The sequence below is a fragment of the Mirounga leonina genome, unplaced genomic scaffold (assembly GCF_011800145.1).
Source record: "Mirounga leonina isolate KUSES-001 unplaced genomic scaffold, KU_Mleo_1.0 Mir_174, whole genome shotgun sequence".
Classification (NCBI taxonomy): domain Eukaryota; kingdom Metazoa; phylum Chordata; class Mammalia; order Carnivora; family Phocidae; genus Mirounga; species Mirounga leonina.
Window position 1 is genome coordinate 38,870,088 of NW_023270451.1, and position 23,100 is coordinate 38,893,187.

Here is a 23,100-nt window from a genome sequence, read left to right on the forward strand (position 1 = left end):
TCTGCTTCTCCCTCTGACCCTCCTCCCTCTCATGCTCTCTGTCTCTCATTCTCTCTCTTGCAAATAAATAAAATCTTAAAAAAAAAATTATAAAAAAATGCAATTGATAGGTTCTATAGCAGATATAGAACTAAAGAAACTATATAAACTAAAGAAACTAAAAAACTAAACTAAAAAACTATATAGAACTAAAGAAACTATACATAAAGATATATAACTAAAGAAAAATCAGTTAACTGTAGATATGTGGAAAGAAAAATCCACAATAGGACACAGAAAAACAAATTGGGGGGTGGGGAATGGTAAGAACAGGAGATGAAAAAGAAGAAAAAGCCATAATGAGCCAGACAAATAGAAAACACAAAACAACATGGTATATTTAGCCTAAATATATAGCTAGTTATCATTAAATGTAAATGAATTTAAATGTTCCAGTTAAAGGATAAAGACTAACAAACTGGATTTTAAAATACAACTAGAGGGGCACCTGTGTGGCTCAGTCAGTTGAGCGTCTGACTCTTGGTTTCAGCTCAGGTCGTGATCTCAGCGTCGTGGGACGAGCCCTGCATAGATCTCTGAGCTCAGTGCGGAGTCTGCTTAGGACTCTCTCTCCCTCTCCTTCTATCCCTCCCTGCCCCTCTCTAAAATAAATAAAAATAAACCTTTAAAAATAAAATAAAACAAAATACAACTAGATGCTATTTACAAGAAACACAGTAAAACAAAAAAAATCAGATTGAAAAGATGATTAATGATATACTATGCCAATACTAACCAAAAAAAAAAAAATTCTTGTCACTAAATTAGTATCAGACAAAGTAGAGTTTAAAGGGGAAAAAAAAGAGCATTGCTTAAAATAAAAAGGATCACTTCATAATAACAAAGGCTCAATCCATTAGGAAGATATAAAAATTCCAGTTTTGTAGGTACTTAATAACAAGGACTCAAAATATAGGACTCAAAAATGCGTAGAATTAAAAGAAGAAAAAGACAACCATTGTGGGAAATTTTAACTCACAACCTGCCTCTTGGTAACTGATTGAACAAGAAAAATATAGTGTGTGTGTGTGTGTGTATTCTACTTAAAAGTTATAGAAAAAACACCATACCCAGCAATATCAGAATACGCATACTTTTAAAGCACATGAAACATTTGTAGGAATTGGCCACCTAATGGATCGTATAACAAATCTTAACTTCAAGGTATTGAACCACACAGAAGACATTCTCTGACCTCAAGGCAATTAAGCTAAAAGTCAATAAGAAAAAAATCAGAAATTCCTCATCTGTTTGTAAATTTTAAAATATATTTAAAAATAATCCATTGGTCAAGCCAGCAATCACAAAGGACATTATATTTCTAACAAAGCACATCAAAATTTGTCAGATGCAGCTGAAATGCTGCTTAAAGAGAAATGTAGTCTTAAATACAGATATTAGAAAAGAAAGGCTGAATTTGATGAGCTAAGTATTTATATTTAGATGTTAGAAAAGGAACAGCAAATTAAGCCCAAAGAAAATAGAAGAAAAGTAATAATAAATATAAGAGCAGAAATTAATGAACTAGAAAAATGCAGGTACAATAAAAAGGCTTAATAAAGCCAAAATTTGGTTCCTTGGAAAAAATTAATAAAATAACTTGTGGTTTATTATACAGTGAAATACTATATGGCAATGAAAGGCACCAACCCAGGGCTAATTGTAACAATATGGATATTACAAAAATAATGTTGAACAAAAGAAGACACAATAGAGTATATATGGTAGGATTACATTTACAGAATTGCTCAAACCAAATTTGAACTAAACCCAACTATCTCATTTAGGGATGCCTACAACCATGGTAAAACCACACCGAAGAGCAAGGAAAAGTTAGGTTCAGACCTATTTCTCGTTGGTGAGAAAGGAATGTGATTGGGAAGGACTCCCTGAGGGACTAATCTTAGGCTCCACCCTAGTTTTTGACTTGGGTGGTGGTTTCATGTATTCACTTTATAATTATTTATTATAAGCATTCCTTACACATGTATGTTTTATGCACTTTCCTCTCTATGTGCTCTAGTTGGTAATTCAAAACACTTTTTAACAAAAATATACAGGCATCTTGTATCAGATATTTTGAGACATTCTAATGGCCTATTCCAGTTCTCTTAACCATTCAAAATACATTAATTTTCAATTTGAATGATCTTACCCATATTGACAAGGCACAGCTTACATAAATCAAAAATCTTGGACTCATGAGGTAGATCAAAGTTGCTCCTCAAACACATATATCCAAATGATAAACATTACTAAGTAGTAATATGTATATATATATTTCTTTAAATAACATCTGGCCGTTAACTCAGAGAAAGTAAAATCCTGTTTGGTGTGAACTTGCTTTGAGAGCATAGCCCAGAGCTAACTGGAAAATACAGGCAATGGAAAAGCACATGGTTTTACTAAACACGTTAGGGGATTCTCAGGGCTTCTGTTTTGTTTTTCAGAGCAGCCTTCATTCCCCTGAGTGACCACTAGGGGGATATTCGGCCACATCCCTTTTCTCAGGTCCAGAGATGGAGGCAGAGAAGGAAGCGAGCCTTTACACTGCAATCCCCGCTTTAAAGCCAGTAGCCCCGGGTGTAATGGAGGAGAATGGGAATGGCAGCCACTCCAGCTGGGAAGGCAGCACAGTGGCTTTGAGTGGATGTCACTTCTGAGCAAAATCTGAGTGCCAAGTGGGAGTTGAGCTCATGAGGAGGTTTGAGGGTGGAGATAGCTTTCTAAGTTGGGGGAAACATGGGCACGAGAGTCTGGAGAAAAGAGAAAGCATAACTGCAAACAGGAAAATGCAGAGGTTGGGGTACAAAGCATGAAAGAGTAGGAAGTAGGGAGGATGGAGCAGTCCAAAGGGAGGCTCCCTCCTTCCCAGAAAGAACAGGGAGGAGGGGTGAATCGTCAACTGTGCCCCTCTGTGGATTCTCAGCTGCAGGGGGCTTCATCTCTGGCCTTTTAAACACACCCACTATACCCACAGAGCTGGGGGCTGGAGCCTGTCTCAGCTGTTCATCCAGGAACCCTCTCCGCTTCCCTTCTGCCCATCTTGACCATCCCTCCTCAATCTGGCCTTTCTGACACTCTAATCAAAATGGTGCCTGATCCCCATCTGAGGCCAGCCACGGACAGCCCAGTCTCCGTGGTCTCCTCCTGCAACCTGCAGTGTGTCTTCTTTGTTTCAGAGAGCTCTGTTGAACTCCCACCAACCCCTACCTGCCTGCATTGCTGTATTTTCTATAGACACTACCACCAACTCAGATCTCTCTTTGCAACCGTCACCCAGAATATCCCTGGTACAGCGGCAGGGATTCCACCTCTATTCCCGCTCACCTGCATACTTGCCCTCTTTTATGTATTCATGCATTCAAAACTTAATGAGCATCTGCTGTCTTTCAGGTATTTTGCACTGGGGACAAAATGGTAAAAAAGAGTTCTTACTCTTCTGTTATTTAGGGATGAGATAATAGACAATGAATTATAACCCACTCTGATGAGTTTCATGTTAGATGGGGCTGGGTGCCATAGAGTCACCCCACAAGCCAGTCATGGAGGAACTGTGATAGGTCACCTCAGAGGCCCTCTGGAACCCAAAGGCAGCATAAGGCGCTGAGGAAGGGCATCAAAGCTGAACACACCATCCCCTGACACAGGAGCACTACCCGGCCACCCACCCACAGCAGGAAGACTAGTACCTTGGTCCTTCACACCTTAGAGACCACTAGCCCTGTGGCCTCTCCCCAGGGTCATCCCAGTCCTTCAGCCCCTCAGCAATGCCTGAGGCACCGGGATTTTGCTGTCCATATCCCACCCCAGCACTGGACAAATCTTCCAGTGACAGGAACTGCATTTGAAGAGCAAGGTCTCTGGCTGGTCCTACAGCCTTTTCTAGGCCAGCCCCACAGCCCCCAGCTGGTAGCAAGAACTTCATGGGAGCTGACCTCACATCAGGAATTCTCTGGAATGTTTGCTTATCTTCCATCTGGCCCAGCCAGGAGACAGAATCTGTGCAGTGGTATATTACCCGTGCCTGGTTGATCTCACTTCAAATTCAAATCACTAACCATGAGTTGGTCCTTTCCCACTCTCCTGACTTCTTTTTCCTGAACTCCTTCCCACCCTCACTGTGAGCTGGTGATCTTGCTTCCTATGTTACTAAAGATACAAAGGGGGTGGAAGAGGACTTCCTCCAGTTCCCACCACCACACCTGTTCACACCTGTGCTCTGCCTTCCTTGCTGTTCCTATGAGGTCCTGTCTGCTCCCAGCAAAGTCAACTCCTCACCATACCTCTCTCCTCTCCTCTCTGGGATATCAACCCTTATTTAAAAAGTTATATATTGGGGCACCTGGGTGGCTCAGATGGTTAAGCATCTGCCTTTGGCTCAGGTCATGATCCCAGGGTCCTGGGATCGAGTCCCGCATCAGGCTTCCTGCTAGGTGGGGAGCCTGCTTCTCCCTCTGCCTCTGCCTCTCTCTCTCTCTGACTCTCATGAATAAATAAATAAATAAATAAATAAATAAATAAATAAATAAATATTTTTTAAAAAGTTATATATTCATATTATATTAAGGTTAAATTAAAAGGAAATATTACATATAAAAGATTGGGGCAAATCACTTAAAATATCTATTCCATGGGTTAAATCTAACTTTGGAGGTATAACAGTCTCATGGCTTCTATCAGAGACAGGACAGCTCCAAGGGGTCACTACAGGGGGACAGGCAAGCCACAGGCTACAGGTGCAGCCCCCATAAGATCCCTGAGTCAGGGCGCCTGGTAGGCCTGGTTGACATAGTTGAGACGAGTGCTCTTGGGCTTGCTCTAAGCCAGCCCTGCAGCAGAACCCTCGTGTAGCAGTCAATGTCACAGTCACGTGGCAGAGAATACCCAGAAATGGGACAGCCCGCCATGGTATACTTAAGCACAGTGCCAGCCATCAATATCAAACGCTAAGTCATCAGACAAATGAGCCATTATAGTGGTGAGAGACTTCTAGACACTAAAAGGCCTTCTGAGCCCAAGCCCTGCAATTCTGCACCTTCCAAGGATGCATTACGATTGATCCCAGGGATGGTTAGATGGCTATCACTGGTCTGGGAATTCATTCCAATGCATTTACATGAGTGTGCCCATCCTTCCTAAAAAGAAAGCTAACTCTTGTACGAAGGGATAGGGAAGGGGACAGGAGGGAACTCTACTTATGACTGTTATTTGCTATGATCAATAAATGGGCTTCCATTTGAAGAACCCAGATGTCAAGAATATCCTATTATATTGGCCTCACACAGACTGGGGAGAAAGTAGAAATTAGAACAGCTGCTGAAAGATTTCAGTTTTCTCTTTCTTTCTTAAGTCTGATAACTCAGACTCAATTGGGACTTCTCATAACAGCCAGACACATCCTTCCCTCATGAACGAGAAAACATGGGGCCCACCTATTACAGGGCCTGCCCTGTAGAGGGGACACTGGGTCAACTCTGGCTAATAATACAATGAGCAGTAGATATTCTGTTCTGCTGCAGAGTGTCTATCCAATGAGAATAACTTTTAAAAGTAAACTGTGCATTGAAATTTCTTATCAAACCTGAAAGTGAAACGAAAGATAGTTTTCATGTGTGGTTAAAATGTTTCTATCGCAGTGGGCTGAAGAGACCACGGGCAGAAAGATAAGAAACCTGAAGTCTCTTAAACAGCAACAAGCTAGAGTGAAGAGGGAGTTGTAGTTTTACTTTCATCTAAAATCTTTTCTGTTACCTACTCAAACAGAGCACTTTTCCCTCTAGAGAAAAAGGGCATCGGTTTAACAAATAGAAAGTTGCTGCCATTTTCCCTTTTTTCCTGTTTACAGTACATCAGTTTTGTTCAGGGAGACAGTGCATCCATAGCCAAGGGGGTGAATCACAATGGATGAAGTCACTCACTGCGATGCCGCTTCCCAGACTCCCTGTAGCTAGGATGCTCTCTGACTGTTCCAGCCACTGAGCTCTACGCTGAAGTTTCTGGGGGAGGCTTTTGGGAAAGATTCTGTATTCTGATCAAAGAGGCAAGGGCAAGAAGAGAGCTTGCATTTGCTGTTTCCTACCCACCCCCTTGCCTTTGAATGTGGTTGTGATGCCTAGAGCCTCGGCAGCTTCCTCGCCATCATGAAGTGACAGTGTCAGAAACCAGCTGGTGGAGGGTCACAAGGCAGACAGGCAGGTGGGATCTTGCTGTCATCGCTGAGTTGCTGGAGCAACCCTGAAGGGATGACTTCTGGAGTTCTGATTCAGTAAGGGATAAATGTTCTTAAAGTTTAAGCCTTTGTCAGTTGAGTTTTCTTTTATGAGCAGCCGGAAACATTTCCAACTGATACACAGACCTTTAATTACAGGTTCAATGACTGCCCATATACAGGTATCTAAATTTAACTACTACTAATATTTACCACATTTGCTTTATCACTTGCGTATCTTCAATATATATTGAAAATAAGTTTTTATAACATCATAACACTTTACCCCTTCAGCATATATCTCCTAAAAATAAGCACATTTTCCTACATGAGGACAATACCATTATCCCTCCTAAAAATATTACCAATTCTGTGATATCATCTGAGAGCTAATCCATATTTAGTTTCTGCTATTTTCTTCTTGTAGTTGGAGAAAACTTCCATTTAGATGGTACAAGTGGGGGCATCTGAGTGGCTCAGTCAGTTAAGCGGTTATGCATCAGACTCTTGGTTTCAGCTCAGGTCATGATCTCAGAGTCTTGCGACAGAGCCCCGCGTCAGGATCCACGCTCAGCCCAGAGTCTGCTTGAGATTCTCTCCCTCTCCCTCTGCCTTTCCCCCCACTCGCTCACGTGCTCTCTCTCTCTCAAATAAATAAATAAATCTTTAAAAAAAATAAATAGTACAAGTGGAAATTGGGATTTTGTCTTACTTTTTCGTCTTTAAATAAAAAAGATTTACATGGGGATTAACATAAGAATAAAAAAAAAGAAAACAAGAATGATCATCTACCACTAAATTTTGTTGTTGAGAAAAAAAAGAAAAAGAAAAAAAAAGATTTACCACTTCCTCCTCTTGTAAAAACAAAGTTTCACTGTCCAGCCCATTATGGCTTCCAAGCCCAGGAGATGTGAATAAAGCCTAAGAAGATGTGAATAAAGCTCTGGAGACTATAACCAATCATCTAAAAACCTTAGCCAAAAGTGTTCTAAGAATTCCCATTCGGAAACTTATTTGGGATTGAGCTCCTGGTGAACTAATGCTCTTCTGAATTAGCAAGGCAAAGGACTAGAACATTTAGTGTGGAGTAAAGTGTCCTCTCTGCAAGGCAAGCTTCTCCAGTTTGGGGACCTAACTTTAGCCCCCTCCTCCCCAAATGACCCTACACATCCACCCTACAGTTTACATGTAACTGTAAAAAATGGACAGGAGTTTTTTTTTTTTACCCACAATGATGGTAATTATAACACTAATTGTGTATTTGAAATATCAACACTCTTTATAACATGATTAGGAAAAATTAAGATGCACCCACACTCTGGAAGAGAGAGATGGGAAAGCAAAGCTAATTGTTTTGTGACTTCTAAATTAGTGAAATCAATTGAGATTTTTGTAGAACACTTATGTAAAAGGACAAATGTTACTTGATTATCTTTGCTTATTTTCTTAACCTCCCATTTTGACTGAAACCACTATGGCTCAGAGGAACTATGCAATTTCAGAATAATAATGTGACCGTTGCAGTATCCCTACTCCCCCCACCCCCTGAAGCAACGCTCCCCCTTTCTGCCCCAGAGCTTACTAAGGGAACATCTAACCAGAGACTTACCCAAACAACTCTTCTCTTTCTTCATTTGTCTGGTGCTTGCAGTTTTAATCTGTTTCCCCTCCTCTCTAGAATTTTCAGTGTCATTTAATTCTCCCACCATTACTATGTGCTGCAAGAAAAAAATTCCAAATAATGAAAAATACATTTAAACTAGTACAATGTGGTCATAAACTGGAAGAAGTTAATGTGCTTTAACTTAATTCCAACTGGATTCTTTTAAACCATTAATATTTCATTTATTTCAATGGCAGAAAGTTAATTGCATAATCTATTATCAGGGCTTTATTGCATATGAATAAAGTCATAGCAGTTGCTGTTGGCAGAGGCTTATTAGCAATGCTCAAGACCAGTTATTTGGGAGGAAACATTCAGCCAGCTGTAATCAGAGATTCATGAATTTGTCACACACAAAAAATGGCTAAAGCTGTTTGACTACATTGTGCTGCCATTCAACTCAGGAACATGGTGTAAGTAATTTGTCCTCCTTTAACACATGATTTTTCCAACTTTAATTTTTCAAAAGGGCAAATCTACGAAGCTTGGTATAACTGATGCAAATCATAAAGAAATGCTTTGATACTTTTTCACGAACACATATCCGCAAGAGCAGATGTTTGCTTCTGCCAATGACTATTTTACTTCTAAATAGAGTTTAAAAAAAAAAAAAAGGAATTTCTAAAACTTAAAACATTTTGCTTACTGAACAGAGACAGCAGGAAGGTTTGGATCTTTCCCTAGGCTCGCAGAGGCCTTGTAGAAAGGTAAATGACAACGCAGGGCCGGGAAGAGCTTCTGAAGCCCACACGGGCATTGCTACCCCGGACCGCTTTGTGCAGAAAGTGCTAGAGGTGCAAATGTTCCCTTCGGGCTGTCGAAAGAGAGGCCAGCAGTTTCTGCCACCCGTGATCTCCCAGCACAACGTGCTCCGACGGGGGCCCACCGCACTGGGAGAAGCAGACACCACCACCTCTCCTACTTCAGCTTGGACAAGGACAAGAGATGTCCAAAACATCCCTGTAGACACATGCAGGAACCTGGGACAAGATGCATTAACATTCGTTAACATTCTTAAAGAAGGAAGTTTTAGTTTCACTTTGAAATATGTCATAAATCACTTAGAAGCAAACAAGAGCTGGGCCCCTGCAGAGTTAAGTGGTAAAAGGTCTGCAGATCACCTCCTTGCTAGAGAGCACCCCTCAGGGCTGTGGTTCTCCAGACCTTTCTCCCCCCAGGCTTTGAGGCATTGATGCCTGTCTGTGGTGCCTCATTCCCTCAGCAAACTGCTGGCCAGGCCTCACACAGATGAATCCTACTGATGGTTAAAGCCAAGCCCAAGTTTGGAGCTAGTCCTCCTAGGTTGATTGACCCTCTTTCCAACAGCAATGCCAACCTAACCAAAAGCATTCCATTTTTTAATGAGAATTTCAGGAATCAGTCCTTCCTTTTGGGTAGAGAAGGGTAGGATTGGGCAGGTTTCTGGTTCTTTGGGTAACATTTAGTAGCCGCTGTGGCCCAACAAAAACTTTTCTTGTGCTTTTTCAGTTCCAAGACCTCAGAGCATCGGGTAGCCTTGAGGCTCTGTTTCACTTCAGTGATGATCTAAAATATTTCTCTCAGATAGGCTCTGATTCTGGAGCCTGCCTCCATGCTTAGTCCATACAGCTTGTTACAGTTAATGGTGAACAGTCAGTTGAGAAATCTAAGATAACAAAGTTTTTATTTTATAAATGTTCTACCAAAGAAAGCCAAAAACATATCATAAAACATTCAATCCGGGGCGCCTGGGTGGCTCAGTTGCTTGGGCAACTGCCTTCGGCTCAGGTCATGATCCTGGAGTCCCAGGATCGAGTCCCGCATCAGGCTCCCTGCTCAGCGGAGAGTCTGCTTCTCCCTCTGACCCTACCCCCTCTCATGTTCTCTCTCTCTCTCTCTCATTCTCTCTATCAAATAAATAAAATCTTTAAAAAAAAATTTAAAAAAACATTCAATCGACACGTTCCAGAAAAATTATTTGAATTTTGCTGCAAATGCTTCAGCCTAAAATAAATGGCTTTGCTTGTAGAAACGTATATGGTACCACACATTTGTCAAAACTCTCTGGCCCTCTGAAAGTGCTGTCGTCCTGGTAACTGGAGAGCTCAGCAGAGCCAAAGTCCTGCAGGCTGGCAGGGTGTGACCTAGACCCCATGAGGGCAGGGCTCGAGCCCACTCTATTCGCCGCCCCATCCCAGGTCCCGGCCCAGAGCCAGGCACAGAGTGGCCACTGGAGACACGAGCCCATTTGCTGTATTTGCAAATGTAATATGGTAGCAATACACACACATAGTACATGCATCAGTGTATCCGTATATATTTAAACAAAGACGCCTGTGACTTACCGCAAATTGTCCATGATGAATTAGAAATGCCTTGGACCAGTAGAGAAAGAAGGAAATAATTCCCAAAGTTTGGACAGAAGTCGGGGGAGGGGGGAGAAAAATGGTTCCTTATTTAGCAGAAGACGACCCGCTTCCTGAGAAGTACCTTTCTCCACAGAAACTATAAAAATCATTTCAAAATTTACCACTTTCTGGCTTTTCAAACCTTTAAGGAACAAAACTGACATAAACACACTCAATAGTTTAAAAAGGAGGCAAGAGGGTTATTCACTGACCCCCAGGAAGCCAGCCCTTCGCTCTTTGCAAAGACGTTTTTTATTGCTGATGTTTTAAGTAAGAGGAGTTGGCAACGGAGAAATTGTTGTGAGGCTTGTACATGACAGCAGATGAGATTTTACTCTCCAGAGGAGAAGATTTTTCCCCTCAGTACACACTGGCGGATAGAATCATGCACTTGATGTAGTAACCCAGCGGCGACTGAAACCTCAAATTGAAAGGCTCAAAGGATCCCAAGGAGGAAGCAACGGGGAGCCAGACTGCACAGAAGATCTCTCCAAAGGCAAGCACATTCTAGTTCAGACCAGTTAAATTTTCCAACCTGGACGCACTCCTCCCGCAGACACTGGCGGTCGGCGTTTTTCCAAGCACAAGAAATGCTGACACCTGTGGCCAAGCACGGACTCAAGTCCAACAATCCGGGTTCCGGTCCAGCCTCCTCCACTCACCAGCCAGGTGGCGGCAGTCCGGCTCACTGATTTCTTCAAGCCTCAGTTTCTCACCTCTAAAATGGGGATAATAATAATACTTACCTCAGAGTGGTGATAAAGATTAAAAAAAGAATGATAATGCATGAAGGTGCACAGAAGAGTATCTGGGGTAGCATTCGTGTTCAAAAGAGCAGAGCTATTGTCATTTATTATTAGCAGGATTTGCATTATTCAATCATCATCCTTATATTTAAGGAGTTGGTCTGACCTGAGGTAAAGGTGTGTAATGGCAATCATCAGGAGGGAGAAGGTAATGAGTAGTTTTGAAGAAAATAAAATTAAACCCACATTCTCTCCTTCCTGTCCCCCCCATATCAGACCACCCCCCCCTCAAAACTTTGGGTTTAACCTAGGCATTCCCCTGGGATTAAGGTAACAAAATGAGTCCCTCTGAGTATGATCCATAGTGGTAGAAACAAAGCCATCAGGATGACATAGAGTAGAACAAAAAAATGTAGTTTTACTCTTTGGAATTAATTTTTAAGTAATTACTCCCTAGTTTCTCCTCAGAAAAATTCAAACAATACAGATACAGATATGCTTCTAGGGCCCTCCCCAGAGGTAAGTAACTGTTATCAGGGTGGAATACATCCTTCAGATTTTTGTCTATAGAAAATACACTATTCATTTTGGTTCACATAAATGGATTCATACTCTATGTACCATTTGGCAACTGCTTTTTTCATCCAATAATGTCTAGAGATGTTTCCATATTAGCACATATAAATCGCTCTAACTTTTTCACTCTTCTCAGTGTGTGTCTATTCCTAATAACTGAATGGATTGCTTTAATAGTTCTGATGACAGCCCATCTCTTGCCCTCTTCTGTCTGTTCTTTGTGGGAGATATGACCCGAGCTTGAGAGTCTGGAGATTTGTTCTTTGGTTCGAGTACTACTAACTAGAAGTGAGAACTTAACATACTCATTAAGGCACCCTGATTTTCAGTCCCCTTATCTATCAAATGAGAGAGTTGAATTACATGGGTTCTAATTTCCAGTACAGCTACAATCATCAGGGTTTGGGGCACTGGGACAGGAAAACTATTTCTTCCAGTATCAGAATGAGGAAAGTTGCGGGAGTGGGCAAAAGCTGATGATTTCTGAAGATGTTCTTCCTGCAAATAGATATATGCTTTCCACAAAGTTAGGTCCGTTCCTAAACTGAAGTCTGGTTTCCCTCATTCTTTTAATGAACACATGGTATTCAATGGTATGTGGGCTTTGTTTGACATCACAGGAGTCAAGATATTTTTGAGTAGTCATGCATACGCAAATTAGTCTGGTAGAATTTTGTTGAAAGTGTTTGCATCTGGGCTGTTTATTGGGGATGAAATTAGGATGTGAGAGGCAGGTTTGGGGAAGTGAGTACTAAAAGGGATGATTTGAGTGCCCCAAAAAGGTTTCTTCATTTAGTCAACAGGTAACGAACCCCATGTGCGGTGGTGTGGAGATTAAAACAAAGAACCAAGATCGTTAGCCTCTGTGCTTCCAAAATCTTAGCCAGTGCCTGTTCCTCACCTGAAGGGTGTCTGCATTATGGAGCAATTCTCTTGCTCTCCAATCCATCACCAAGATACTTTCCTGCCGGATAGTTTAGATGAGACCTTAAGAGCTGCTTGTCAGCATGTCTTTTTAATGAGGTTCCCTTCAACCCAACCATCAATGTTTTAAACCAGTAGAGAAGAGAGGGATGGTTGACAATAACCATTTTATTACTATCAGGGTTTCTGGACTGTATAAAGCAAGTATCATTATTAAAACCAAAAAATATTATATTTCACCAGAAAACAGAAAACTGGGACCTATTATGGCCTGGATGAGCAGTGATAACATTTGGAGTGTGTGAGGAGGTTGAATATGAGGGCTGCAGTGTTGGATGAGTGGGAGAGAAAGACTCAGCAAACTATCACCTATCTTTTTCCCTTTATCCTCTGAACTAGGGTAGGTTGTAAAGACTTGGGGTGTCCTTAGTATGACCTGCCCCACACGCCCTGGTGCTGAGCCCTCAGGAAAGCTAAGTTCCACTCCTTTGCTCCCCACCACTCCAATATTCTTTTGGACCAGCTCACATCCCCCAAAACCACATCCCCACTCCCTACATGTAGCCCCAGAACTCCAAGACTGGGGTCTCTGGAACTTATTTCTTATTTTATTCCCAGGATCAGCCTTGGAGTTATTTATTTATTATTTATTATTTATTCCCAGGATCAGTCAATGGAGTTAGAGAGACAAAGCACAAAACCTGTCAACCCCATCTGGTTCTCTAGTTGACTAAAGAATTCATTTCTTAGTCTCCAGTCCTTAGACTCCCTGCGTCAAATAGAGTTTTAGTTAAATGAGCACTGGAATAAGCCCTCATTTTTTTTTTCCACAGAAAGCTAAATAAACATGAATCCATGAAAAGCTAAGCAAAACTTCCCTTCCCCCAACTCCCCCCACCATCCCCCAGCCTCCCCGCACTATTCACAAGTTTAGAGCCTGCAGAGATCAAGGCCAGTTTTAGACAAAGCTGTAAAGTAGTCTCATATCTGGATAGTTTTTTGTAGCCCCTTTTCCCTTGCAGTGACCTCCCTCTGTTCCCTCCCACTGCCCCTGGATCCAGAAGACCAGTCATTACGGCGCTCCTTCCCAGGGTCCTTGGCCTGGACCACAAAGAAAAGGATGACACACGTACATGCACCCTCATCTCCCAGCCCTGGGAATGGAGGCTTACCCTACACCTGCCACAGGAGTGCCGATGTAGAAGAGGGTCCCTGGAGGAAACAACGTTTCTTAAAATTTTGCCTTTAATCGTATATTTCAAACACTATCAGGTAAAAGGGAGTTGAAGATATTTAGGGGTGAAGCACCGCAAATCTCCCCACGTTGCCCTGTCAATAAATGGAAATTCATTATTCTCTAAGTTTCTCCGACATCTCTTTTCATTCTCAAAACTTGAGGGCTAACATCAGAGAATGAAATTGCTATCTGCCTATACTTCAGCAAGATAGAATGGACTGCAAGCTGTAAATAATCTTTTATGTAAACTAAAAACAAGTTTAATTATCAGCACATTAAAACGGGATTATACGGGGGCTCCTGGGCGGCTCAGTCAGTTAAGCCTCAGACTCTTGATTTCAGCTGAGGTCATGATCTTGGGGTCATGAAATCGAGCCCCCCTATCAGGCTCCGATCTCCGCGGGGAGTCTGCTTGGGATTCTCTCTCTCCCTCTCCTGCTGCCCCTCCCCTCATTTGTGCTCCTGCTCGCTCTCTCTCTCTCAATAAAATCTTTTTTAAAAAACGGATTATATGGATACTTTGGCAAAAATACTTGGGACTTTAAAAAGCAGTCATTAAAACTACTATGTCTGTGTTAGACTGAACCTCTCAAAAATATTTCGTATGTATAACATTCACTCCTTTTCTGAGAAACCATTCCATTCATATCAACTTCATGTCAGAAAAAGCTCTGACTGGCTTAATCTCTTTTCTTTTTTTTTATTATTATGTTATGTTCATCACCATACATCATTAGTTTTTGATGCAGTGTTCCATGATTCATTATTTGCATATAACACCCAGTGATCCATGCAGAATGTTCCCTCTTTAAGACCCATCACAAGGCCAACCCATCCTCCCACCCCCCCTCCCCTCTAGAACCCTCAGTTTGTTTTTCAGAGTCCATTGTCTCTCATGGTTCATCTCCCCCTCCGATTTCCCCCCTTCATTCTTCCCCTCCTGCTATCTTCTTCTTCTTCTTCTTTTCTTTTTTAACATATAATGTATTATTTGTTTCAGAGGTACAGATCTGTGATTCAACAGTCTTGCACAATTCACAGCGCTCACCATAGCACATACCCTCCCCCATGTCTATCACCAGCCAATCTATCCCTCCCACCCCCCACCACTCCAGCAACCCTCAGTTTGTTTCCTGAGATTAAGAATTCCTCATGTCAGTGAGGTCATATGATACATGTCTTTCTCTAATTGACTTATTTCGCTCAGCATAATACCCTCCAGTTCCATCCACGTTGTTGCAAATGGCAAGATTTCATTCCTTTTGATGGCTGCATAATATTCCATTGTATATATATACCACCTCTTCTTTATCCATTCATCTGTCAATGGACATCTTGGCTCTTTCCACAGTTTGAATGTTGTGGACATTGCTGCTATAAACATCGGGGTGCACATACCCCTTTGGATCCCTACTTTTGTATCTTTGGGGTAAATACCCAGTAGTGCAATTGCTGGGTCATAGGGTACCTCTATTTTCAACTTTTTGAGGAACCTTCATACTGTTTTCCAGAGCGGCTGCACCAGCTTGCATTCCCACCAACAGTGTAGGAGGGTTCCCCTTTCTCCGTATCCCTGCCAACATCTGTTGTTTCCTGACTTGTTAATTTTAGCCATTCTGACTGGTGTGAGGTGATACCTCATTGAGGTTTCGATTTGGATTTCCCTGATGCCAAGCGATGTGGAGCACTTTTTCATGTGTCTGTTGGCCTTTGGATGTCTTCTTTGGAAAAATGTCTGTTTGTGTCTTCTGCCCATTTCTTGATTGGATCATTTGTTCTTTGCGTGTTCAGTTTAAGAAGTTCTTTATAGATTTTGGATACTAGCCCTTTATCTGATATGTCATTTGCAAATATCTTCTCCCATTCTGTCGGTTGTCTTTTGGTTTTGTTGACTGTTTCTTTTGCTGTGCAAAAGCTTTTATCTTGATGAAGTCCCAATAGTTCATTTTTGCCCTTGCTTCCCTTGCCTTTGGCGATGTTCCTAAGAAGAAGTTGCTGTGGCTGAGGTCGAAGAGGTTGCTGCCTGTGTTCTCCTTTAGGATTTTGATGGACTCCTATCTCACATTTAGGTCTTTCAACCATTTGGAGTTTATTTTTGTGTGTGGTGTAAGGAAATGGTCCAGTTTCATTCTTCTGCATGTGGCTGTCCAATTTTCCCAACACCATTTGTTGAAGAGACGGTCTTTTTTCCATTGGACATTCTTTCCTGCTTTATCAACGATGAGCTGACCATAGAGTTGAGGGTCCATTTCTGGGCTCTTTATTCTGTTCCACTGATCTATGTGTCTGTTTTTGTGCCAGTACCATACTGTCTTGATGATGACAGCTTTGTAATAGAGCTGGAAGTCCGGAATTGTGATGCCGCCAGCTTTGCTTTTCCTTTTCAACATTCCTCTGGCTATGCGGGGTCTTTTCTGGTTCCATACAAATTTTAGGATTATTTGTTCCATTTCTTTGAAAAAAGTGGATGGTATTTTGAGGGGGATTGCACTGAATGTGTAGATTGCTCTAGGTAGCATTGACATCTTCACAATATTTGTTCTTCCAGTCCATGAGCATGGAACATTTTTCAATTTCTTTGTGTCTTCCTCAATTTCTTTCATAAGTATTTTATAGTTTTCTGAGTACAGATCCTTTACCTCTTTGGTTAGATTTATTCCTAGGTATCTTACGGTTTTGGGTGCAATTGTAAATGGGATCGATTCCATAATTTCTCTTTCTTCTGTCTTGTTGGTGTATAGGAATGCCACTGATTTCTCTGCATTGATTTTATATCCTGCCACTTTACTGAATTCCTGTATGAGTTCTAGCAGTTTTGGGGTGGAGTCTTTTGGGTTTTCCACATAAAGTATCCTATCATCTGCAAAGAGTGAGAGTTGGACTTCTTTGCCGATTTGGATGCCTTTGATTTCTGTTTCTTGTGTGATTGCTGTGGCTAGGACTTCTAGTACTACGTTGAATAGCAGTGGTAATAGTGGACATCCCTGCCGTGTTCCTGACCTTAGGGGGGAAGCTCTCAATTTTTCCCCATTGCAAATGATATTCGCTGTGGGTTTTTCATAGATGGCTTTTATGATATTGAGGTATCTATCCCTAGCTCTGAAGAGTTTTGATCAAGAAAGGATGCTGTACTTTGTCACATGTTTTTTCTGCATCTATTGAGAGGATCACATGGTTCTTGTTCTTTCTTTGATTAATGTATTGTATCACATTGATTGATTTGCAGATGTTGAACCAACCTTGAAGCCCAGGGATAAATCCCACTTGGTTGTGGTGAATAATCCTTTTAATGTACTGTTGGATCCTATTGGCTACTATTTTGGTGAGAATTTGTGCATCCATGTTCATCAAGGATATTGGTCTGTAATTCTCCTTTTTGATGGGGTCTTTGTCTGGTTTGGGGATCAGGTAGTGGTGGCCTCACAAAATGAGTTTGGAAGTTTTCCTTCCATTTCTATTTTTTGGAACAGTTTCAGAAGGATGGGTATTAATTCTTCTTTAAATGTTTGGTAGAGGGCGCCTGGGTGGCTCAGTCATTAAGCGTCTGCCTTCGGCTCAGGTCATGATCCCAGGGTCCTGGGATCGAGTCCCACATCGGGCTCCCTGCTCCGCGGGAAGCCTGCTTCTCCCTCTCCCACTCCCCCTGCTTGTTCCTGCTCTCACTATGTCTCTCTCTGTCAAATAAATAAATAAAATCTTTTTAAAAAAAAATTAAATAAATAAATAAATAAATAAATGTTTGGTAGAATTCCCCTGGGAAGCCATCTGGCCCTGGGCTTTTGTTTGTTGGGAGATTTTTGATGACTGCTTCAATTTCCTTAGTGGTTATAGGTCTGTTCAGGTTTTCTATTTCTTCCTGCTTCAGTTTTGGTAGTTGATACATCTCTAGGAATGCATCCATTTCTTCCAGGTTATCTAATTTGCTGGCATAGAGTTGCTCATAATATGTTCTTATAATTGTTTGTATTTCTTTGGTGTTGGTTGTGATCTCTCCTCTTTCATTCATGATTTTGTTGATTTGGGTCATTTCTCTTTTCTTTTTGATAAGTCTGGCCAGGAGTTTATCAATCTTGTTAATTCTTTCAAAGAACCAGCTCCTAGTTTCATTGATCTGTTCTACTGTTCTTTTGGTTTCTATTTCATTGATTTCTGCTCTGATCTTTATTATTTCTCTTCTCCTGCTGGGTTTAGGCTTGATTTGCTGTTCTTTCTCCAGCTCCTTTAGGTGTAGGGTTAGGTTGTGTACTTGAGACCTTTCTTGTTTCTTGAGAAAGGCTTGTATTGCTATATAGTTTCCTCTTAGGACCACCTTTGCTGCATCCCAAAGATTTTGAACAGTTGTGTTTTCATTTTCATTGGTTTCCATGATTTTTTTTATTCTTCTTTAATTTCCTGGTTGACCCATTCATTCTTTAGTAGGATGCTCTTTAGCCTCCATGTATTTGAGTTCTTTCTGACTTTCCTCTTGTGATTGAGTTCTAGTTTCAAAGCATTGGGGTCTGAAAATAGGCAGGGAATGATCCCAATCTTTTGGTACTGGTTGAGACCTGATTTGTGGCCTAGGATGTGATCTATTCTGGAAAATGTTCCATGTGCACTAGAGAAGAATGTGTATTCTGTTGCTTTGGGATGGAATGTTCTGAATATATCTGTGAAGTCCATTTGGTCCAGTGTGTCATTTAAAGTCTTTATTTCCTTGTTGATCTTTTGCTTAGATGATCTGTCCATTTCAGTGAGGGGGGTGTTAAAGTCCCCCACTATTATTGTATTGTTGTCGATGTGTTTCTTTGCTTTTGTTATTAATTGCCTTATATAATTGGCTGCTCCCATGTTAGGGGCATAGATATTTACAATTGTTAGATCTTCTTGTTGGATAGACCCTTTAAGTAGGATATAGTGTCGTTCCTCATCTCTTATTACAGTCTTTGGTTTAAAATCTAATTTGTCTGGTATAAGGATTGCCACCCCGGCTTTCTTTTGGTGTCCATTAGCATGGTAAATGGTTTTCCACGCCTTCACTTTCACTCTGGGGCTGTCTTCGGGTCTAAAATGAGTCTCTTGCAGATAGCATATCTATGGGTCTTATTTTTTTATCCAATCTGATAGCCTGTGTCTTTTTTTTTTAATTTATTCATTTGAGAGATACAGAGACAGGGAGAGAGAGAGCATAAGCAGGTGGGGAGGTAGAGGGAGCAGAAGAAACAGACTCCCCACTGAGCTGGGAGCCCAACATGGGGCTCAATCCCAGGATCCTGAGATCCTGACCTGAGTCGAAGGCAGATGCTCAACCATCTGAGCCACCCAGGTGCCTCTAGCCTGTGTCTTTTGATTGGGGCATTTAGCCTATTTACATTCAGGGGAACTATTGACAGAGATGAATTTAGTGCCATTGTATTGCCTGTAAGGTGACTGTTACTGTATATTGTCTCTGTTCCTTTCTGGTCTATGTTACTTTTAGGGTCTCTCTTTGCTTAGAGGACCCCTTTCAATATTTCTTGTAGGGTTGGTTTTGTGTTTGCAAATTCCTTTAGTTTTTGTTTGTCCTGGAAGCTTTTTATCTCTCCTTCAATTTTCAATGACAGCCTAGCTGGATATAGTATTCTTGGCTGCGTATTTTTCTCATTTAGTGCTCTGAATATATCATGCCAGTCCTTTCTGGCCTGCCGGGTCTCTGTGGATAGGTCTGTTGCCAATCTAATGTTTCTACCATTGTAGGTTACAGATCTCTTCTCCCGAGCTGCTTTCAGGATTTTCTCTTTGTATCTGAGACTTGTAAGTTTTACTATTAGATGTCAGGGTGTTGACCTATTTTTATTGATTTTGAGAGGGGTTCTCTGTGCTGCCTGGATTTTGGTGCCTGTTTCCTTCCCCAAATTAGGGAAGTTCTTTGCTATAATTTGCTCCAATATGCCTTCTGCCCCTCTCTCTCTTTCTTCTTCTTCTGGGATCCCAATTATTCTAATGTTGTTTTGTCTTATGGTATCGCTTCTCTCTCGAATTCTGCCCTCGTGATCCAGTAGTTGTTTATCTCTCTTTTCCTTAGCTTCTTTATTTTCCATCATTTGGTCTTCTATATCACTAATTCTCTCTTCTGCCTCATTTATCCTAGCAGTTAGAGCCTCCATTTTGGATTACACCTCATTAATAGCCTTTTTAATTTCAACTTGGTTAGATTTTAATTCTTTTATTTCTCCAGTTTATTTAAAAACTTCCATGCTTTGGAAGATTTGGTTAGATTTTAATTCTTTGGTTAGATTTTAATTCTTTTATTTCTCCAGTTTATTTAATAACTTCCATGCTTTGTTCAAGCCCAGCTGGTCTTTAAAATCATCATTCTGGGGCACCTGGGTGGCTCAGATGGTTAAGCGTCTGCCTTTGGCTCAGGTCATTATCTCAGGGTCCTGGGATCGAGTCCTGCATCAAGGAGCCTGCTTCTCCCTCTGCCTCTCATGAATAAATAAATAAAATCTTAAAAAAAAAAATCATCATTCTGAACTCTAGTTCCGACATCATACTAATGTCCGTGTTGATTAGGTCCCTGGCAGTCGGTACTGCCTCTTGTTCTTTTTGTTGAGGTGATTTTTTCCATCTTGTCATTTTGTCCAGAGGAGAATAGATTAATGAGAGAACAAAATGCTAACAGGGTAACAACGTCCCCAGAAAATATATACTAAATAAATCAGAAAAGACCTGAAACCGGGGGAATAGAAAGGGAAAGAAAGAAAAAAGAAAAAGAAAAAAAAAAAGAAGAAAAAGATAAAAACAAAACCAAAACAGAATATGATCAAAAATGATCAGGCTGGTGCATAGATCAGTGCCACACAGTAGATTTTGGGTATATTTTGGTCTGTTAGAAGAAAGTGACTCCCAAAATTTTAAAGAAAGAAAAACTTATATATGTACAAAAATAAGGGTTAATACAATGAAGGGATGGAATATGACTGTAAAGATGAAAATTATAAAAGATTTTATAAAAGGAATTGATAAGAAGTTGGTTGAAAAAAGAAAGAAGAGGATTTAAAAAAAAAAAAAGGAGGGAGAGAATGTAACCAGACAGGAGACTAGAACAAAGCAATACACTAGAGATTTAGGGTATATTTTAATCTGTTAGAAGAAACTATCTCAAAATTTTAAAGAGAGGACAACTTATATATATATACCAAAAATAAGGGTAACTACTATGAAGGGATAGAATATGACTCTAAAAATGAAAAATAAAAAAGATTTTTTAAAAAAGGGATTGATAAGATGTTGGTTGAAAAAGGGAAAAAGAAAAATTCAAAAACAAAACAAAACAAAAGACAAGACAGTTAAAAAAAAATTAACTTTGAAAGACTAAAGAATCATGGTAAAAAAGCCATGAATTCTATGTGCAGTATTCCCCTAGCGCTGGAGTTCTGCCGTTCTCATTGATCGGTAAACTTGGTCTTGGCTGGCTGTTCTCGCTGATCTTCTGGGGAGGGGCCTGTTGCCGTGGTTTCCAAATGTCTCTGCCGGAGGTGGAATAGCCCCGCCCTTGCCCCCTCCCGGCTAAGTAATCTGCTTGGGTTTGCTCTCCAGAGCTTTTGTTCCCTGCGAGCTTTCCGTACAGCTTTGGAGGCGGAGAGTGAAGATGGCGGCCTCCCAATCTCTGCCTCGGAGGAGCCGAGAACTCGGGGCCCCGCTCCTCAGTGAGCCCCCAGAGAAAAGCCGTCAGTCACTCCCGTCTCCCTGGTCCCCGGCCGCACTCCGTGCTCACCCGGCCTGTGACCAAGCATTTCTATCTCTCGCACCTGACCCTGTGCGGAGTCTCCAAACCCAGCAGATCCCTGTGGTGCACTCCCGCGCGGCTCCTCCCGGGGGAGGAAGGTGAGTCTCCCCGGATCTGCCGCTTGTTGGGTCCCTGCTGGAGGAGCAGGGGCCCGACGGTGCCTCGGATCCCGGTTTATGGCCACCCCGAGCTGAGAGCCCGCGCCTGGGCTCCGCCTCTGCAGCCGGCTTCCCTGCTCCGATACCTGGGAGCTCTGCCGCACTCAGGCACCCCTGGTCTTTCTGTGACCCCGAGGGTCCTGAGACCACACTGTCCCGGAGGGTTCCACCCCCCGCTTAGCCACCAGAGTGACGTCCCTCGGCGGAGCAGACTTCTAAAAGTTCCGATTTTGTGCTCCGTGGTTCTATCACTTGCCAGAAGCGGCCGACGGAGGCCCCTCCCCCGCCGTCTATCCTCCCGAATATCGCCTCGGATTCACTTCTCCGCACGTCCTACCTTCCAGAAAGTGGTCGCTTTTCTGATGAGAGAGTTGTTGCTCTTCTTTTCTTCGATCTCCTGTTGAGTTTGTGGGTGTTCAGAATGGTTTGATCCCTATCCAGCTGAATTCCTGAGAGGAGACGAAATCCAGGTCTCCTACTCCTCCGCCATCTTGCTCCGCCCCCCTGACTGACTGAATCTTGATGTTTCCCTTCTAAGTGAAACTATTTGAATTACTGAAAACAAATTTCATTTTAGATACTTAAAAATGCATGCTTATATTGTGTGTGTGTGTGTATTTAATAATTTCTTTAGAATTACAATTCATTTCCATTGTGACTAAGTAGAGCATTCTAGGTATGATGGGAAGATGAATATGTGAAATTAAATAACAGGTCTAATGTTACTTCTTCCTCATTTTTATTCATTTGCAACCCTTTCCACAGTATCAGTCTCTGTTAAAATTTAGTTCTATTTGAGGCATTTATGTGTAAATGCTATCTTGCCAAGACATCTCCAGAGGTCTTGGGGAAATGATAGAAATGTAAAAGCTCTGCAAACAGTCCCACAGGTGCTGAAGCCCACCAGGTCATCCCTCTGGAAGCCCAGACCCCGGAATCCCACCGGTGTGTGGGTCACCTCAGGTCAAAGGTTTTCCTTAGGCCTTTAACCCTCCCTATGAACTGCTCTTCACTTTTGTCTTGAACACTATGTGACTTTCAGGCATTCTTATCACTTTGTTCCTCTCACATAAACTTTGTTTTGCCCCCAACAGTGAGGCAAACAACCCCAAAAAGCATCATTTCCATATTGCAAGTCCTCGTATTGTGTCTGCTGAAATCCATTCATTGCTTATGAGCTAGTCATTGTGATTTAATATTCTAACTTTTAGATCTCTCATGCACACTGCTATTTCTCTAAACAGTAATATGCAGGAGACAGTGTGGGGCAAAGATAGCACCGAACACCAGCAAGGTAGAGAGGCTGTTTTTATTATTTTGATTTCCTTATGTTGTACTCTGTGATATCCAGCCAGATGATCTCTGTGGTTAATATTATATTTGAAATGAAAAAGATTCCAAGTTCTTCA